Here is an 18,810-nt window from a genome sequence, read left to right as displayed (position 1 = left end):
TTTGAGAATAATGGGAAAGCTCTGAAGGGCATTTAAATGTGGGAGAAAATGACTGATTTCCAGGTGGGCATTGTGGCCAATGGCTTCGATGTTCTCAGCCCCTCCAACACCTCTAACGCCAGTTCCCTGGTTAAAGTCCTCTTGCAAACTGTCTGGAATGGACGCTGACCCTGATGACACAGCAGGTAACATTTCTTCAGTGCTTTCTATCTTGCTGGCATTTTCCTAATATTAATAACAATTTTTAAATATTTATTTATCTATTTATTTATTTTAGCTGTGCAGGGTCTTAGTTGCGGTGTGCGGACTCTTAGTTGTGGCGTGTGGACTCTTAGTTGTGGCACGTGGACTCTTAGTTGCGATGTGCAGACTCTTAGTTGTGGTGTATGGACTCAGTTGTGGCATGCGGACTCTTAGTCGCAGTGTGCAGGATCTAGTTCCTTGACCAGGGATTGAACCCGGGGCCCCTGCATTAGGAGCACAGAGTCTTACCCACTGGACCACCAGGGAAGTCCCTACATATCTTATTTCATCTTCCCCCAAGCTTTATGTGTTTGTATCAATTCACATCCACGTATCACAGACGTGGAACCACAGCACCAAAAAGTTAAGTAACTTGTCTAAAGTCTCACACCCATAAGGTCTGTACATTAATTTGGATTTCTAGCATCATGATTATTTTTACCTTGATATTGTTTTGATCTTTTTCTAATATTTCATTAGTTCTGCTTTATTTCATCTCAAATTCTATCAGAAGTCAATGGAGTTAAAATACGTAACACATAAATATTTCAAATTAAATGAATCTTCTATTTAAACATCCAACATCTATATATGCTTTTCAGGGTTTCTGTATTTTTCTCTATTTTCTAATATTATAGAGATGCACTGGTGTTGTGATGAATACACTGTTACTTGCATCTCTATTTAAATGAGTTATCTGAATACTTTAGATTGGTTTAAGTTTAAAATAAAGCACCTTTGGTAAAACATGTTTTGCTCAGAACTATCTTTACGAATTTGTGGATCTCAAAATGGAGAGATCAAAACATGGGTTTATCACTTTTAAAGTTTGATATATTTAGAATGTCATTACTTAAGATAGGTTTGCTGTCAGAGTCAGTGTTTCCATAAAAGGGGCATTCTATTTTAAATGTTACATTGTGCATGCACATTCCACTGACTGTATATATATATAACATGGGATATATGTGTAACAGTCACACACTTGTAAATGTTATTTAAAAGAACAGACTTTTGAGCTATATTATTTAAATAAAATTTATTTCCATTAACCATATATAGGGAGAAGAATTTTCAAAACACCAAACAATATGGCATTCAAAATATAGAACTACTAGTTAAATGCCGATTAATTTTTTAACAAGAATTCCTATGCAGTAGGCAGATCGTTCCCACATCCCATTGTGATTGACAAGCCTGACATATGGAATAGTTCACAAATTCCCAGGTGACTGACAGATGGAGAATAGAAAGGCGGATAAAGTTGCCTAGAGAGCTGAGGATGATTTCATATTCAGCGGTTTTGATCAAAAGGATTCCAGATCTCACACTAAATTTAGCACCGCTGGCAATTAGTGCATGATTTATTCAGTCCTTTCATTTGCTGGTTGACAAATGGAAAACAAGCACAAAATTAAAAATAAGTTTATTTCCAGCATTTCGGATATTTAAAATGTGTGTGTCTTTGTTTGCACATAAATTAACATGAGATGAATTTATAGTGAGATTAAATCTGAACTGGAGAGGCAAGCAATAAATAAGAGCTTTTTTATGTATCGTACAGACAGAACAGGTGTTTGAATTAAGACATACTAATATGTTTAGCAGCACGGCTCCACCTTTAGCATTAGGGAGTTGATGCTTTCCTAAATTTAGAATAATCTTTCCACAATTTAGAGTTCTTTCATAAGCTTCCAGCATAGGTGACCATCTGTATGACAATATTAATGCTCTTCAGCCTAGTAATAATAAAAACCTGAAAACAACTCCCTGCGACCTGGCTTTTCTGCGTTACAGTAAGTGATGGCAGGGCTACAGGTTTTTCCATACCCATGGTGAAAGGCAGAAGACACCCAGATCTGTCCCTAATTTTGCATTTATAAATGGAGTCAGGAGATCACAACTTTTTTGCACTATCCTTCCAACTAGACACTGTGAAGTTCTGTCTCCAGTTTCTCCTTCTATTTCATGAACTACAATGAGATGAACAAGAGGTGCTGATGTAAACCTTCTGCTGTGTTGCTGAGAATTGGAACACGACAATATCACATCCAGAGTTGGAGGAGAGTATAACCACAAGCAGCCCCTCCTAGGGATTCAGAGAAGCAGGGACACTTGTAAGCATGTTGATGCCAGGTGTAAAAAAAGAATCAAGCAAAATCCTCATTCTTTCAGTGACAGAAAACAAACACCGTGTCTAAAAGGCCTTGTGATTTCAGAGTAGGTGTCTATCTACCTCCTCAGAAATCCTCTTGGCACTGTCTAACATAGCTGCTTAAGAAGATGAATGAATTGCTCGAAATACGGTGGAAGCTAGAAGGATTTCTCAGAACGGAAAGTACCTTATCACTCTGAGATGGAGCAGAAGTGGTCCTTAGAAGTGGCCTGACATCAAATGCCAACCAGGGTAACCAGTTATGAGGAGGCTGGGCCTGCACTGCAGCACCTGAGACTTGGGAATTGCAGGGGCATATATTTGGGACACTTATATGTCTTCTTATTTGATTTGTATTCCAGGTCTGACATTCAACTTTATTTGTATTCATTATTCACAGTGGGAACTAGAATGGTTTTTAAAATAGCATAAAATCCACTTAAATTATAATGGGGAGAATTGTGTGCAATGTGATGCTTTAATTACTGTTAAGCTAACCTTGGGATATGGGAAATGTCAATTTCCATTGGCCACATGAAGGCTGAGCCCAGATTTTAGCCCCCAGATATGTTCAGTCAGTGGGCTGCAGTTCATGGGCACAGCCCTGCCTGAGGAATCCCACAGTGCTTCAAACCTGCCTTTGCCACCTCCCCTCATACCCTGGGGCACCATCACCTTTTTTATTACTATTCCTTCCTCTGCTGAAATACCCTCCCGGGTCCTTAGCAGCAGCCCCAAATACATTTCCCAGGCAAATAGCTTCCAGTCTATCGTGTTGCTGTTTTTCTCTTTCTTCAACCCTCCCTGGGTGGCAAGTCCTGGGTTTTCCACCTCACAAGAGAGGGAAAAGGGAATCTGAAACCAGCTGGTACTGATGTTAAGACTCCTTGTTCACAATCAATTATTCCATTCCTCCTTGAAACCAGGAGTCCGGTACCATGCTATCTCTCCTGTGTCTTTGCCATCTATAAATTATTTTAGGCATAAACAAGCATCATCCGTTTTGGAAGTCCAGACGCTTGGGTCCTAAAGAACCTTCCATAGTAAGAAGCAGGCAGTCTGATTGCCCTACAGAATGTCCCGCTACCCCTCTTCCAAGGGTTATGGAGGTGGTTAGCTATATGGAAGGAATACAATGGGACCCTAAATTCTTCCCGACTAAAAGAAGGAGATTTTCAGTTTTAATTTATACCAACCATGTGCAAATTTAAGCCATATATTAACCGGCAGAAACAGAGACTGTGTTTTTTCTTTTAGGTCATATTCTTGTTAGAGAGTATAGCAATTCAGCATCTGTGTTGGAGTCTGGAAGCAAGTTATGACATACATATATTCATATAGACACTTTTATTTTGATTTATTTTCCCCAAAATATACTCTCTGGAAATAACAGTGTGTAATAATTTGGGGGGTAACTACACTCTGAAATGGGGTTTACCCTTCCCTCACCCCAGTACATATTTTTCCTAATTAATCTATTGAGCTAAATTAAATTGTGACTGTGTTTAAACCATTAAAATCGTGATTTTGCAACGTTCAATTCAGTATAATTGCAGTACAAGATGAGAGCAAGGTGATTACATTCCCACTTCACTTTGGGGGAGAAAAAGAGACAGTTCTAATACCTTATGTGTCGTGGATAGAGCATTAAGAAAAAATCTATTTTAAATGGCTCACAAGACCTTTTTTTTTTCACTATTTCAAACTTCCTCAACATGCTAAAAACCAGTATCAAACGTAAATGTTACCTTCATATCACCTGTATGGATTGTGATCATATAATACCATAGAGAAAATAAGGGGGAAATGTAACACTTACTAAATGGTTTCTATACCCCAGAAACTCATTTTGAGGTTTTAATGAAACATTAATTCTTCTTTTGAATTTCCTTTAGTTCTGTGAAAGAAATTTTGTTTGAAAAAACCTGAACCATATGATTAAAACTTGGCATTGATCTAACTCTGTGTTGTCCAATATAATTGCCACTTGTCACTTGTGGTTGTTTACATTTAGATTTTAACTAAAATTAAACTTATAAATTAAAAATTTAGCTCCTCCAGTTACACAAGACATATTTCAAGTGCTCAATAGCCACATGTGGCTAATGGTTACTGTATTAGAGCAATTATTGAAAGTGTTCATGAGCTCGGAGAGTTCTGCTGTTGGATGATGCTGGTCTAAAATCATTCTTTCAAAGGATGTATTGGCTTAATGGTCATAGCTCCATTAAACCTTTGGCAAGCTGGTGATCTGAGTTTATGTTCAACCCTTTATCACTTTTAGAGACTAGTGTCTAACATGAAATGTTTCTAAAAATGTTATTTATAAAAGATTAAGTGATAATATGTTCTTTCAAACATGTCAATAAACAAAGAACACCCTAAAAGAGTCTTCTTACTTTATTGTTTATATTGGTAAACTGAGCACTTTCTCTCATACTATGCTTTCTCCAACTTTATTGAGACTTGTATATTTTTTCTATTTAAAAAAATGGATTATGAATAATCTGTTCAGTTTATAAGAAAAGGGAAAAAATCTTCTTAAATAGAAAAACAATCTCTCCAATTTTTATTTGTGTCATAAAGCATTAATTCATTTTTTCAAAGATAAAAATTGTTCATAAGATATGTATTTAGAAGACAGTTTACTAGTTTCAGAAAATAAAGGGTGTTTGTATATTAGTTTCCTACAGTAAATGCCTCGAAGAGTATAATAGATTGAAAACACCAAATATCACTAATGAAAAATAAAATAGAAGTAAGATGATTTACACAATGAATTCTTGACAATAATTATATTTCTTGCTACATATGATAAAAGTGTTCTTGTTTGGGGAAGTTCATCCATGATGTTTTTATCCCCTTATAACTCTTGATATCAATTCATTAAAACTAGAATATAATTTCCAATTCAGCTATCATTTAGTTCTTCAACTTTTTTCTTATATTCTTATGAGAATTAATATAATATTCTCTTCTCCTTTCTAATCTTTTATCTTCTATTTAGTTCATATCTTTCTGCGCTTATAACACAGAAAGATCTCTTTCACTAAAATTTCAAAATAAGAATCAGACCTAATATTGATTGAGTCCATGCACAAAAGTTTATGGGATGTGCTCCCTGCCCCTGATGATCTTAAATAATTATTTTCTTTGAATAATTTCTAAATAACACATTTAGTGGTATCAAAGCCATCTTTTCTGGGAGGAAAAAAAAGGTTTCCACAGTAGTATGGAAACACAAGAGTTGTTCAAAACCAAAAATTAAAATGGCATGTCATCAAAATCAGTGATAATTCAAAGAGTGAAAACCTTGGAGAATTTTAAGAGTCTATGCCTTCTAATAAATACTTTGCATATGTCTCTCTGTAAATATAACTAATATTCTGGTGCAAAATATATCAAAGAGGGCCTCCCTGGTGGCGCAAGTGGTTAAGAGTCCACCTGCCGATGCAGGGGATACGGGTTCGTGCCCCGGTCTGGGAGGATCCCATATGCCGCAGAGCGGCTGGGCCCGTGAGCCATGGCCGCTGGGCCTGCGCATCCGGAGCCTGTGCTCCGCAACGGGAGAGGCCACAACAGTGAGAGGCCCACATACCGCAAAAAGAAAAAAAGAAAAAAAAATATATATATATATATATCAAAGAGAAGGTATCTTTCTTAGTTCAGAATGAGTCATTGTCATTGTCCAGTGGGCATGTGCTTTGGAGTCTTCTGATTGAATAGAATATAGAATCAGGGCAGCAAACTACTGTTGAATGAATGAGATGGATCAGGCTGAGTCATTCCACAGAATGGAAGACATTACCACTCGTTTCAGTTCATGGAAAGTTGAGGATTGTGGCCAGTTCTTCACCCACTAAGTATCCAAACAAAAAAGTTATACAACCCCCACTTACCCTTCATAAGCACACATCTGTTGCTATAAATTCTGTATCTACTCAAACGTTATTGACAATGATATTCCCACAAAATTCTCCACCCACTTCCTTGCAGTCCTCTGAGCAAATGTGCGTATCTTTACTACAACATCCATCCGACTTTAACCACATCACTTGTCCTTTCCTCTTGCTTGATGAATGTCTCTCTGCCACTGTCTTCTCATCTCAAATGACTAAGGTCAAAAATAAAACCTGACAAGAGACAATACGTCCAGAGGTTAGAAGTTATAAAGGAAAGCATGAAGAAGTATAAACTAATAAAAGAAACATAAAAGAATGTGGACATATGCACTACTTGGCATAAGAATGATTGAGTATCCCACCCACTAAGTGCAAATATAAACCCTGGACATTAAATATAAAACAAATATAAAAAGACTCCAAAAGGTGGAGAGAAGAAGGAAGACTGGCTAGGGACTCTGGTGTCTGCGAATGACACCTGAGTTCCTTGGGTTTTCTTTATTTCTTATTTTTTTCCTTTTTTTAAAAAATTGAAGTACAGTTAGGTAAAATAATGTATAAGTTACAGGTGTACAATATAGTGATTCATAATTTTTAAAGTTTTTACTCGATTTATAGTTATGATAAAATATTGGCTATATTCCCTGCATTGTACAATATATACTTGTAGCTTATTTTATACATAATGGTTTGTACCTCTTAATCCCTTACCCCATTGTCCCTCCCCTCTTCCCTCTGCCCACTGGTAATGACTAGTTTGCTCTCTATATCGTGAGTCTGTTTCTTTTTTGTTATGTTCACTAGTTTTTTATATTTTTTAGATTCCACATATAAGTGAAATCGTACAGTATTTGTCTTTCTCTGTCTGACTTATTTCACTTAGCATAATGCCTTCCAAGTCCATCCACATTGCTGCAAATGGTAAAATTTCGTGCTTTCTTATGGCAGAGAAGTATTCCATTGTGTGTACTACATCTTCTTTATCCATTCATCTGTTGATGGGCACTTAGCTTGCTTCCATATCTTGGCAATTGTGAATAATGTTGCTATGAACATTGGGATGCATGTATCTTTATGAATTAGTGTTTTTGCTTTTTTTCAGATACATACCCAGGAGTGGAATTTCTGGGTCATTTTTAGTTTTTTTGAGAAACCTCAATAAGGACATATATATCAATAATTACCTTAAATTTAAATGGACCAGATGCTTCAATTTAAAGACATAGAGTGGCTGAACGGATACAAAAGCAAGACGCATATATATGCTGCATCTTTATCCCTTCTATATCCCCAATTACATGCTGGAGAAACTAGGTAGCTAGTAAATGCCAAACAGTACAGACAAAAAGGACCTCAAGAAAATCCTGCTCTCTCTAACCAAATAACCAAGAAAAGAAAAGCTTAGCAAAACAAATAACTTTTAGACAATAACTCTTCTACATTGCTAAATATATTTAAAAAAAAAAAACCTAGATGCGTACTGGGGCATCTAAACTTCAACCTTGAGAGATTGTAATGAGTGATCCAACCACACTGCCTGGGTGGTGTCTGAGAAGACTGAGTAGGGAGCTGAGACTTCATTCTTGCCAGGTAGTAACAAATCCTCCAACAGTACCCTTCCAGTGGAAATGTCAGCGGAAACCATGCAGGGAGTATGGATTCTATCCACACTTCACTGTGGCAGTGTCCAGAAAGCCTAGTAGAGAGTTGGGATTTCCAACAGCAAAGTGGTAATGAGTTACCATCAAGCTCTCACTTCAGTGTCTGTGGAGGTAAAGTGAGGAGACTGAACTCCCCACTCTGCCAACAGAAATGAGAAGCCACCCATCACAAATCAGTGAAGATTAACTGTAGAATGTGGACCTCCAATCCCACCTGTCAGTGAAAAGTTGGCAGACTTCCCCTGCTATGGAGCAATGTTGTAGCAGGATTGCAGAAACACAAGATTTAAATAAGATTCTCAATCTTGTAACATAATACCAAAAATGTCTACTTTTTCATAAAATATCAGTCATCATTCTAAAAACCAGGAAGATCTCAACTTTAACAGGAAAAGACAGTAAGCAAATGCCAACATCAAGATGACACAGAATTATCTTTCAAGGATGTAAAGAAGTAAACATAGTAAATAAATAAGCAATTACAAACATACTTGAAACAAATTAAAAAAATAGATACCTCAGAAATGAAGTAGAAAATCTAAGCAAATAAATAAAAGATATAAAGAAGAACCAAATGAAGATGTTCAAAAGAAAAACAAAACAAAACAAAACAAAAACCCTCAATGCCCAGACTCAAGAGCAAACTGGAGATGACAGAAGACTCAGGAACCTGTGAGATTATCACAAAAGATCTAACATTCATGTCATTGGAGTATAAAAACGAGGAGGAGAGAAGGCAGGGCTAAATAAGTTTTGAAAAATGACTGAAAATCTCCCAAATTTGGCAAAAGACATAAACCTACAGATTCAAAAAGCTGAACAAACCCCAAAGAAGTTAAACCCAAAGAAATTCATGCCCAACACATCATATTTAAACTTTTTGAAATTAAATGGGAGAGAGTAAATAATTATAATGATAAATAATGCTATGAAGGTTAATCCAGTGGGAAAAGAGCAATCTTAAATGTACAAATAAAGCAAAAAGTTGCAAAATATTTGAAGCAAAAACTGTTAGAACAGAAAGAGGAATATGACTAACCCACAATTATAGTTGGAGATTTCAACAAGCCTCTATCAACAATTGTTAGATCTACAAGTCAGATAATTAGCAAAGATATAGAAGAACACAAAATCACCATATATCACAGGATATAGTTGATACAATATACCTCAACAAATTTAAAATGATTGAAATCATACAAAACGTGGTCTTTGGCTATAATGGGGTCACACTAGAAATCAATAACAGAAAGATAACAGGTAAATCACCAAACACTTGGAAAGTAAATGACATACTACAAATATCCATGGGTCAAAGAAAAAGTCTTATAGAAAAAATTTTAAGTACATTTAACAAAAAGAAAATAAAAATACAGCATATTAACATTTGTGCGATACTGTTAAAGCAGTGCTAAGAAAGAAATTTATAGCACTGACTTCTGACATTAGGAAAGAGGAAAAGTCTTGCATCAAAATCTAATTACCTACCTCAAGAAACTAAAAGAATAAGAGTAAAATAAATGTAAAGCTAACAGAAGAAAGGAAATAGTAAACATAATAGCACAAATCAATGAAATTGAAAACAGGAAAATACAGAAAAGCTACTGAAACAAAAACTCATGTTTTAAAACAAATCAATAAAACTGACAAAACTCTAGCTAGACTGACAAAGAAAAAAATAAAGAAGACACATATCAATAATAATAGGAATGAAACAGAGGCTATCACTACAGACCCTGCAGAAATCCAAAGGATGATATGGAATACCACCAAAAATTCTACACACATACATTTGACAACTTAGGAAAAATGGATCAATTTTTCAAAAAACATAAATGACACAAACTCACCAAATATAAAATACATAATTTGAATAGCCCTATAACTATTTGGGAAGTGTAATTCATAATTTTAAAAATCTCCAGATTCAGATGGTTTCAATGGAGAATTCTATCAAACAAAGAAGAACCAGCATCAATTTTACACAATCTCTTCCAGGAAACACCTCCCAACTCATTATGTGAAGCTAGTATTTCTCTGATATCAAAATCAAATACCAAAAACTAAAACTACAGACTTCTCATAAATATAGAGACAGAAATTGCTAAAATGTTAGCATATAGAATTCAGTAATATATATATATATTATATATACATATAAATATATACACCATGATCAAACGAGATTTGTTCCATGGATATGAGGCTGGGTACAACCTTCAAAAATCAATCAATGTAATTCACCATAATAACAGACTAAAGAAGGAAAATCAAATGATGAAAAATCATTTAATATGGAAAGCACATTTGACAACACTCAATACTTGTTATGATAAAAACCCTCAGAAAACTAGGAATAGATGGAAATTTGTCCACTTGGGAAAAAAATCTACAAAATCTATAGCTAATGCTGAAAGAGTGAATACTTTTCCCTTAAGACCAGGAACAAGGTAAGGATGTGAACTCTCACCATTTTGTTCAACAAAGTGCTGCAAGTTCTAGACAACACAATAAGGCAAGAGAAAAATAGCCTATAGAACACAAAGAAACAAATAAAACTGTTCCTATTTGCAAATGACATGATTATTTCCATAGAAAATTTTCACAATTATCAAAAAAAAAGAAAAAAGAAATACATGGTGTAAATGTAACATATAGGAGTTGAGTGCTGAAAAGTACACAACACTGAGGAAAGAAATAAAAAAGGAGAAAATAAATGGAGACACATAATATGTTCATGGATTGGAAGACCCAACATAGTAAAGTTATCAATTTCCCTCTCCCCCAGACCTCCCAAAAAAGGCTTAATGCAATTCTCATCAGAATCCTAGCAAGATTTTTTGTAGATATAGTAAAGATTATTCTAAACTTTCATGGAAATGCAGAGGAATTAGAATAAAGCAATTCTGAAAGATAAAGTAGGAGAAAGCATTCTACTTGTCATAAAGACATTATATGGCTGTAGTAATCAAGACTGTATCATATTGGCAGTCTACACATAGATGAATGACACAATAGAAAATCTAAAATTAGCCCAGAACAGTATGGCCAACCTTTTTGGACAAAGATGCAAATGCAGTTTAATGGAGAAAGAATAGTCCTTTCAACAAATAGTGCTAGAGCAATTGTATATTCATAAGCCAAAATATCTTTTTTGACTGAACCTCATACCTCATACAAAACTAACTCACAATAGGTCATAGATTTAAATGTAAAATATAAAAATCAGATAAATAAAATCTATAAAACATTTAGTTAAAAACAGGAGAAAATTTTAGGTCTTTTGTTTCCATGAAGAATTCTCAGGCAAGATACCAGGAGCAAAATCAAAAAAAGAATTATTGATAAGCTGTGCTTCATCAAAATTAATAACTGCTGCTTTGTGAAAGACCCTGTTAAGAAAAATAAAGGAAAGGGCCTCCCTGGTGGCGCAGTGGTTAAGAGTCCGCCTGCCGATGCAGGGGATAAGGGTTCGTGCCCCAGTCTGGGAGGATCCCATATGCCACGGAGCGGCTGGGCCCGTGAGCCATGGCCGCTGGGCCTGTGCATCCGGAGCCTGTGCTCCGCAACGGGAGAGGCCACAACAGTGAGAGGCCCACATACCGCAAAAAGAAAAAAAAAAGAAAGAAAAATAAAGGAAAAACTACAATCTGTGAAATAATATTTGCAAACCTCATATCTGATGAAGAGCTCATATCAAGAATATGTAAAAAAAAAAAAAAACTCTCAAAACTCAATGATAAATAAACCATCCAATAAGAAAATGGGCAAAAGACATGAAGAGACACTGACAAGAAGAAATAGGGATGACAAATAAGCACATGAAAGATATTAAAATCACTTGCTATCAGGGAAATGCAAATTAAGACCACAAGGAGATATCATTACAAACCTACCAAAATGGCTGAAATAAATAGAGTGCCAACCAAATGCTGAGCAGGAGGCTGAAAATCGGGATCTCTCATATACTGCTGATAGGAATTGCAGGTGACCACTCAGGACAACAGTTTGTCAACTGCTTAAAACAACAAACATACACTTACCATACAACACAGCGTTGCACTCCTGGACTTTTTTCCCAGAGAAATGAAAACTTATCTACACAAAATTCTGTATATGATTGTTTATAGCAGCTTTGTTTTTAATAGCCCCAAACTGATCAAAACAAAAATATCCCTCAATAGGTGAATAAACAAACTGATACATCCACACTACAGTACACCACTCAACAATAAAAAGGAATGAACTACTGAAACACCCAACAACTCAGATGAACTTTAAGGCATTATACTTAATTAAAAAAAGAAAAATCCAATCCCTAAATGTCACATATTATATAATTCCATTTCTATAACATTCTCAAAATGGCAGAACTGCAGAGCTGAAAAACAGATTAAAGTTTGTCTTTGGTTTGGGATGGTGGGGAGATAGAAAAGGGGTGTAACTATAAAGGGGTAACCCCGAAAAGATCTTTGTGGTGATGGAACAGTTCTGTATCTTGATTGTGGTGCTAGTTACCTGAATGTACAGCAATATCAGATCACCTGGGAACTCATTAGGATACAAATTCTCAGCTGTAGTTTAGATTTGCTGAATCAGAAACCCTCAGAGTGGGACCTAGTAGTTTGTGGTTTAATAAGCCCTCCAGGTAATTCTAATGAATGTTAAACTTTGAGAAACACGCGTCTGGGGCAAGTGAGTCCCAATCCTGAGAGCAAGATCATGAATACAGCCTAAAGAAAGCCATATTTTGCTTGCATGTTTGTATTCATGCTATATGTCATGTGAAAATGTCCTGTGTCACACATGGTGCCCAAAAGATTCCTTCATACAAGTATGTACTCAAAATTATTAAACATTAACATTGAGCATTCCAAGGTTCAGAAAAGTAGTCCCTAAAAATTCCAGTTTTATACTGTTCATTCACTTTGTACTCCAAGATTTATTTAAAACTCTAAAAAGTTAAATCTGAAGATCACATCTAGATGCAAGTTGCCTTTAAATAATAAAAAAATCAGAATTATAATGTTTTGCTGTTCATCTCACAGGATTTTTGTTAGATTATACAAGATAATTTATTTGAAGGATCTATGAAATACCTGAAGAATCATGAATAATTTCTATCACAATTAATTGTAGTTATTAAATATTATCAATATTATACTTACCACTTATTAGCCAACTTCCAAATGGCAGCTGGCCTCATATATGATCTCTGAGCTTCACAGGAACTTTTCAGTACAGATAATTATCTCCAGATATAGGCACATTTATTCAGAGAAGTGAGATAATTTGCTTGTGGGTCCACTGTAGAGTGACTGAACACCGATTTGAACCAGGCTTAGAGTACTCCTAACATGATACTCTTCCTTCATGCTAACTCGAGTCACTTATAGTGATTCCTACCATATCAGTGATCCTGGTTTGGATCCAAAACTGAAAAATAAAAAAAATGCTGCATTTCAAGAGGGTACATTCATTGCAAAAGTGTGCTAAGAAGAGGGGGCAAGCCAGTGGGATAAAGTGATGGAATTCCACAATGGCCAGAAAGGGGAAATGAAAAATATTCCATGACAAATTAATGTATACCCAAGGGTTAGGAATGTCACATACAAATAAATACACTCTGAGTGGATAAAGGTCAACATGGATAAATAAGGAGGTGCAGAAAGTAATCAGGGTAAGAGAGAAGAGTATGTGAAATAGGAAGCAAATGGGAAGATTATAGAATGAATTCAAGCATAAAAAATATATCAGAAAAGCAAAGGTGTAAAATGAAAGGAAGATTACAGAAAAGTTTAGATAAATATCAGAACATTTCTCAAAGTACTAAAGGACAAGGGGTCAGCATTGGAGACAGTAGAATGATCAAAGAGACAGACAGGTAATTTATTGACACAAAGGTGGAATCTTAAGAATTAAAGACATTCTTCCATTTAGTTCGCACAAAAAAGATAAGGGACTAGGTGGGGCATGAGGGAGATTCAGGCGGTCCTTGATGAAGTAAGATGTGCTTGAAAGAGTGATCAAGGAATTGGGAAACGTGAAAGTGAAGACATTTCTCTATTTGTTTTTTTTTTACTTAAAGGACATCAGTAAATACTAAATCTTAGGTATCAAAGAAAACCTCGCAGGAGAGATCTATGTCTAAAAAGAAAACTAAAATCTCTATACCTTACCCTTTAAAGTATGTCTTAAGTTTATATTCCATTTATGCCTTTTATATTTGAGTTTAGAGGCCCCTTTTTGAGGAAAAAATCTCTCTCTGTAGGAATATACACATACATACACACACACACCTCTCTCTATTATATACACATACACTTCTCTGTAAATATATACATTTGTGTGTGTATATATATGCATACATTTACATCTGCTGTATCTCTGTATATATCTGCTCAATATATATACATATACGTATATGTATACCTATACATATGTATGTATGTACACACACATACACACACGCACACAGAAAGAGAATTTCTATTTGGAAATAAAAGCTTACCTGCATTCAACTAAGGAAGCCCTTCCTCTTGACCTCAACCTACTTTGAAATTTCAGTAATTTAAATAAGTAAACTTTAATAATGTCTTCTTTTCTCACTGAAAGGCTCTGGATGGCTTATTTTGGCAACACATTTTATCTCAAAAATAACTGATTGTAAGACGGTCTGGGCAGGTGGTTGAGACACTGATGAATGTAGCCTTATTATTTCTTTTTAAATCTCAATATTTATAGAAAAATAGAAGGAAAACGGCTAGCGTCTTCTGGCTCCATTTCATCTTCAAGATTGTTTTCATCACTGCTGGGCCACCAGAAAATGGGACTGATTCCTAGAAACATCAGTTGCGTGTTACCACAAGCTTCACACTATCTTGTATTAGACCGTCAAGACTTCTCAGTCTTGCTTACACCTGGAACATTGCTAGGACCAGCTCCACACAAATGTAGCTTGAGTGAGCATCATACCCAAACCGTGCTGTCCCTCCCCCGCCTCCAGAGGACATCAGACAGGAATCCCCTGGGTGCTCGGGCCTGCAGACTGCAGAAGTTGGGGAGGTGGATCCTCCCATGGCACCTCCTGACACATAGAAAACAAGAGCCGATGGATCTATCCATCCACCCTCACGCCTACAAATCAGTTCCAAGGCACATTCTATAAAACTTTCTAGAAGGTCAAACAATGAGTCACCTGGCAGGGGAGAGGTGGTGGTGGGATGAATTGGGAGATTGAGATTGACATGTATACCCTAATATATGTAAAATAGATAACTAATAAGAATCTGCCATATAAAAAATAAATTAAATAAAATTCAAATATTCAAAACATAAATAAAGTAAAAAAAAAAAAAATGAGTCACCCTGTGTGGTGGTCAGCAACATCACATTTTTAAATAAACTTCCGTTTCACAACACCAGCAGTTTTCATGCAGGAGAACACAAATTAGATACATCATGGTTAGAATTTAGATGATGCATAATAATCATCATAATAATAACAAAAAGTAGATAGATAGGTGATAATAGCTAGATGGATAGATAATAGATAGATAGACAGATAGATATAGACATATAGACAGATAGATAGATATAGAGTTTTCTTTTCCTTTTTAACAGTGTAAATAGTGGATTTGAGCCTCTCCATTTCTTCTCTTTAAGGCCCCACCTTGACTTTGACAGATACTCTTGACTATGGAACAGAGCAGAGTGATAGGTGAGGGCTCTTCAGATGTGCTGCTATTCAAAAAGGGTTACCATTAAATTCACTATCTCAGTGACCTCTCAGTATTTTGGTCCATTCCTGTCAACCTTTCACTTTTGTTCCAGGAAGATAAATATTTAGTTATTATCCAGGAAAACTCAGAAGTCATAAATCTTCAGAATGGTAATAGAAGCTGTTAAAAAAAAACAACATGGCTTTGTCTGCCTATATTGATTCCTAGTACCTTTGTATTTCTTACAATTTTTTTGCATTCAGAGTAATGTTTCCATGATTTCTCCTACATTTTCAACTTCAAGATGAAATGATTTATAAAAAGAAGCTACCTTTTTCCAAAACAGCTTCCTTATTGTGTACCAGGACAAATACCAGGTGTTTTATGTAAATATATTGGCACTAAGTCACACAGCTAAGATCAAGCTATTGGCCCAACAGTTACGGATCTTAGAAACCATCACTGCCATTCTAACAACAAGAAAAATGTTGAGCAAACTGAAAATCAACTTCTCATAGAGCCATCAGGGGACTGAGGTCACAGAACAAATCACCACCCCAAAAGTTGTATAGACAGGCAAATACAGAGAATCACAGCTTACTGGGAGCAGTAACTGTGCTGGAGCCAGCAACTGTGTAATTGACTACTTGCTGGAAATTGAGCATGGACTAGCTTGAGGGATAAAGCGTCTTGGGTCTTAGCCTTAGGAAGCCCCCCAAACTTTGTGAGTTTGCCCACTCACACTGTCACTGTGAAGATCAGAAAAAGTTCCTTTTCTGGCATGGAGAGGGGTGCCAGAATATTCTCTTCTTCTTAACAAAAGCCAAGGGAAACCAAAGCTTAGACATTATTTAAGAAGGGATTTCTAGGGAAACACAAGGACAATAGAGAAGACAAAAATCATAACACCAGAGAAAATTTTAGCCTCTAACATGACAACTACAGCAAACAGTAAACACAGCCTAAAACTTAGCCAGGTAAATGTAAAACTTCAACAAAAAGCCTATTGACTCCAGTTATTTATAGCCAATACATCCTGTTTAGTTTTTTAAAAACTAAAAATAAAACTGTAATGAGACATGATAAAAGGCAAAAAAAATACACCATCTGAAGACACTAGCATGTATAAGAACCAGGGTTAGATATGGCAGAGATTTTCGAATTATCAAACCAGGAATTTAAAATAACTATTAATATGCTAAGGGTGCTAATGGAAAAAATAGACAACATGAAAGAACAGGTGGGGAATATAAGCTGAGAGATGGAAACTCTAGGAAAGCAAGTTATTCACATGCAAAATTATCTGGGAGGACTTACTAGGAGGTGAAAGAACTGGGTGGATGCTGCCATGAAGCCATCCCCTTGGATGCCCAGCTGCAGCCTTTGCTGACCCAATAGAGTCATGGACCTGTGGGAGCATAGTTTCTTGGTGGAAGGAAATTCCCCTCCCTCCTCCAAACTAGGTGAAGGAAAGTTCCAAGAGATTTACTCATTAGGAATTGAGATGCTTGCCAAAAGAAGAAGACTGAGCTCCTGTCCTTTTGGAGGTCCAGCAGGAAGTTCAGTGAGTGTGTTAATATCACCCTATGCCTATCTGGACAGAGGAGAGGAGAACTGGAGAGCCATGGTGCTGGAGAAGGCTTCATTCCCACAAGTTGACGAGGACAGGCATTTTTTTGGACCCTGTGGTTCAAGGGGTTTACCCATCTTAGATAGGTTCCAGCCCTCTTTCTAGTACTCCATCCAAGAGGCTTCAGGTCTTAGGGCCAGAGGAGGGCTGGGAGATGCTGCACAGAGCTGCACACACGAGGCATTGTCCAATACAGGAGCCCCCTCCCTCCCGGAGAACCCACACAGGAACCCTCCTTAGATGCCTGGCACAGAGCGTATCAAGAGTCTGTCGGGGCAGTTGGAGAAGCAGCATTAACTAACAGGATGAACACCACCAAAAAAGTCAGCTAACTACAGACACTGTTTTGATTTGTTTTTTTCCTCTCTTCCCATCCCTTCCCAACACACTGGAATGACTAGTCCTTAGAGAGAGCGGGAAAGGAGAGACCTCCAAGAGAGAAATCATACACGCTCTAAGCAGTCAGTGTTTCAGCTCAGCTTGATCTTGGCATTTGGATTGAGGGACAGAGTTAAATCAAATTTCAGACTAAAGTAATACATCAGTGTTTTAATACACAAAGTAATCTGAAAGTTAAGAAATTCACCCAAGATTTCACGAAGAGACTGGGAGCAGAGATCCAGGAGCAAGGTTGAAAATATCGATTGGAGAAAGGTCGATTCTTTCCACATCTGCTTCCAGCAGAGGAGCAGAGACAGGACCTTAAAGCAACTATAACGTTGTGGAATTTAATCCTCGAGGCAACTCTGTGATGCACGTATTCTTACCTCTACTTTCTGAAGAAGATATGAGTGAAGTCAGGTTAATTAAGCAGCATGCCCAAGGTCCACAGCCACTGCTGGGGGAAATTGAACCTGGGTACCTCGACTCCAAAGCCCAAATTGTTTCTACCACATCCCACTGCCTTCTTAGTGAATAGAGTATGGAAATCTTCTAAACTGCGAACACTCTAGCTGAAATTTGTTATGAATTGTATGGAGGATAGAGCCCTACAATTCAACATCCTCTTGTGCTTTATAAATGCACGTGACAGATTAATAATTGTTTTATTTCTAAGGTTCACAAATGCCTTAGGATTTTTTGCAAGGAGATATCAGTTTCACATTCCACTATCTCCAAGTTTACTTTCCTAAGTAATGTTATCAATTGTCCATCAATATCTTCTACTTTAACATTACTTTCGAGAAAGGATCCATCCAATCCGGGGATCATTTTAGCTCCCAGCAGTGGTTCTTATATCCTTCTGCCTTTGAAAAGCACTAGACTGCAGAAGTGCTGTACTCGGCGTAAGGCTCTGATATTGAAAGTCCCCTTCCTTTAATTTGCATAATCTGATACACAGGCCAGTGTACCATCTATTATCACTACTACTAAAATAGCTAATTTTGCTCTCTTTTTCCTCAATACCATATTATTAAGTTTCTATTTCTTCTTTAGCTTCTTAAAAATACTCCTTTACCAAACTCCAGGGAGTAGCTTCCCACCGCTCCCCGTTCCT

General features: G+C 36.5%; 1 non-coding gene across 1 annotated transcript; it reads right to left on the bottom strand.

The window, feature by feature from the left end:
* Positions 1 to 437: 437 nt before the first annotated feature.
* Positions 438 to 510, bottom strand: TRNAR-CCU (transfer RNA arginine (anticodon CCU)). The gene has a single exon. It is a non-coding gene; the product is annotated as a tRNA-Arg (tRNA).
* Positions 511 to 18,810: the final 18,300 nt, after the last annotated feature.

Source organism: Mesoplodon densirostris, chromosome 14 (genome assembly GCF_025265405.1).
Source record: "Mesoplodon densirostris isolate mMesDen1 chromosome 14, mMesDen1 primary haplotype, whole genome shotgun sequence".
NCBI lineage: Eukaryota > Metazoa > Chordata > Mammalia > Artiodactyla > Ziphiidae > Mesoplodon > Mesoplodon densirostris.
Note: the sequence above shows the minus strand (reverse complement) of the source record. Positions and strands in the feature narration are given on the sequence as shown.